Here is a 2,974-nt window from a genome sequence, read left to right as displayed (position 1 = left end):
GCAGCGGGGCAGGCCAGGACCCCCACCCAGCCCGCCTCCCCGCCGACAAAGGGCACCGCCTCCCCGGAGGGCCTTCGGGGTCCTGTAGCCTGACCACTGGCCCCACCATTTGCAGACCATTCTCCCATTCCCGCAGGTCTTGCAGCCTCCTGCCTGGCTGCCGGCCTGCCCCCCAGGCCCCCTTCCAGCCCACGGCCAGACGAAGCCCAGGTGACATCATCTATCACTCCCGTGGCCCCAGCCTGGATCCCAGCCCAGGAGATGGCCCTGCACACCCCCGTCACCCTCTCCCTGGGCGGCACTCCCTGCCCCTCGGGGCTGGGGCCCCCCTTGCCCCTGTTGCCACCGCCACAGCAAAGGGTTGCCAGGTCAGCCAGGCCTGGTCCTCAGCCCGGGGCCCCCACCCAGCGGGGTCTCTGTGAGGAGGAGGGTCCTCTGCCCCTGCCCCCCAGGCCTGGCTGGCAGTCCTGCTGCCTGGGAAGAGCGGGGCCAGCCAGGGCTCGGGAGGGCTGTTGGCACACTCTGCAGTCAGGGCATGGGAGACGAGACCCCTGCCAGGACTCACCCCCCCACACCTGGTGCAGGAGAAAGCCCTGATGGTTGGGGGGCCTGGGGCCTTCTCAGGCTTCTTCATTCCAGGGCTCCCCAAACTGCTAAGGTTCCAGGCCCATCACAGCCTTATTATAGCACAAGAGCTGCGAAGCTAAAGAAGCACCTGGCAAGTAGAAGCTCCCCAGAGGCCCTGTCCCCATGGCCTGGGGCCGGGGTGGGGGGCGAGCAGAACCCTGCCAAAGTGGCCCTATCCTGTTCCTTCTCCTGCTGGGCCCAGGGGCGTCCTCAGGGCTGAGCAGGGCCTTGGCGAGTGTGTCCACCTGGCTCCATGGGGCCCTGGCCCAGGGGTTTGGGGCCGCTGGGTGGGTCCTGAGCACCTTCCACACTTCCGTCAGGACGAGGAACAGATGTGCACTGGCATTTACACCGCCAAGTGGTTCCTCCAGTGTTTCATCGACCAGGTAAGGCCACCCAAGCTGACCTGGTCCCTGCTCTGCTCCCTGCCCCTGGCCCCCGGGGAGGCCCCAGCTGAGCCTCACTGTCCAGGGCAGCCAGACCCAACCCGGAAGCCCGAAGGCTGAGGCTCGAAGCCCAGACCCATCCTGGAGAACCCGAGACCCCCTTGAGGTGGTTCCGGGGGACGGGCTATGTCCACCTCAGCTCCCCCTGGGAAAGTCAGGTCAGCCTGGGGAGTGGACAGGCCTTTGCCCCATTCCGCAGCCAGCCTGGAGTCCTCTAAGGGCCTGTGGCCCCCGAGGGTGGGGCAGAATCTGTGGCCCCCACAGACCCCCTTCTTGCTCACTCTGAAGTTCTGGGATGCCTACATCCTGGACGGGGAGCGGGTGCTCTCTGCCATGGCGTATACCATCCTCAAGATGCACAGCAGTGAGTGAGCCCGAGGGAGCCCAGGTGTGCCCGAGGAGGGGGGGCTGGCCCACTGCCCGGAGCGAGGTGCAGGCCTCGGTGGACAGAGGCCGGCAGGGGGCTGGGCGGGGCACCCCGGAGAGGAGCAGCCTGCATGGACCTCCCCCCCGCCACAGGCAGCCCGTGGCGCTCCTGGGACAGCTGGACCCCAGCCACTGTCCCTGGGAGGCACGCTGGGGTGGCAGGGCGGGGTCCCTCTGGGTCTGACTCACACCCATTGCCCAGAACGCCTCCTGAAGCTGCCCCTGGAAGGTCTTCGGGAGTTTCTGCAGGACACCCTGGCCCAGCCCCGGGCCCTGGAGGATGAGGTGGTGCTCAGACACCTTCGATCCTCCATGGCCCAGCTCTGAAGGATAAGTGCGACCTGCCCCCTCCAGGTGGGCTCAGGGCCCCGTCCCCTCCCGATTCACCCTCCTGGGGCAGCACACAGGGGACAGAGCCCCCGGGGCTTTCCTCCTCATCTCTGTCCCTCTCCTCTTCTGCTCCAACCTTGGGGAACCCAGGCCGGGGCCGGGCGTCCGGGCGCTCACTGTAACGGCTGGGCATCAGCACCTGGAGGGCTGTTGTCAGGGGCAGGCCAGGGTGGACATGCAGGGAGCCACAAGCACACGCTGGGCCCCAGCCAGCTGGGGACGCTGACGCAGACTGCCTCTCTGCAGCCGGTCCTGAGGAGTTCCCCACGAAGCCCCTGGGCCTGGAGGAAGTGTCCCTGGCACCCAAGCCCCGCCTCCCTTCCTGCGTTGAGACGCTCCCCAGAGTGGACGGGCCGGCCTCCCCGGGCCCAGCCACCCAGCATGAGCAGCCGGGACCCCTTCCCGGCCAGGCCATCCTCAAGGCCGAGGAGCCGCTGCAGGAGGGAACGTCCACGGAGCCCTCAGCTGCACCCCTGCAGCCAGGAGGGCCAAGGGCCCAGGTTCTGGCCCGGCTGCCCCCAGCCCAGGACCCCTTGCTGGCCCGGCTGTCCCCACAGCAATGGAATTCCCTCCCCAACCTCCCAGTGTACCAGGAGGGTGCAGGCAGGTGGCCCCCGGACGTGGGCTCGAAGCCACAGCACTGGGTCCCTTTCCGTCCAGCCCCTGCCTGGGCCACCCCAGTGGGCACACCACAGACCAGGCCCCGGAATGCCCCTGGGACTCTCGGGACGGGGTCCCCCCAGCCCAGGAAAGAGGAAGCTGTAGGGCCCAGGACACCCTTCCTGCCCTGTGGCCACTGCAGCTCATGCCCCTCTCGGGGGTGACCAGCACAGCCGAGACACAGCCAGGGCCGCGCTGAGCCACAGCCCCGAGGCCCCGCACCTGCCCGGGACTGTCCGACCTCCGCGTCCACAGGGCTGCTAGATGCTCCCTGGCCTCTGGAGCAGAGCGTGATGCTGAGCGTGGGGGCCCTGGGGCTCTGGGCAGCCAGCACCATGCCCCGCCTCAACACACTGGCCTGCCTGGACGGCGGCAACCCCTCCAGGAGCACAAGTCCCTGAGCTGGGGGGACCTCAACTGGCCTG

The sequence above is a fragment of the Phoca vitulina genome, unplaced genomic scaffold, assembly GCF_004348235.1.
Source record: "Phoca vitulina isolate PV1807 unplaced genomic scaffold, GSC_HSeal_1.0 scaffold16, whole genome shotgun sequence".
NCBI lineage: Eukaryota > Metazoa > Chordata > Mammalia > Carnivora > Phocidae > Phoca > Phoca vitulina.
The sequence above is the reverse complement of the archived record's forward strand: the minus strand, read 5'-3'. Positions refer to the sequence as shown.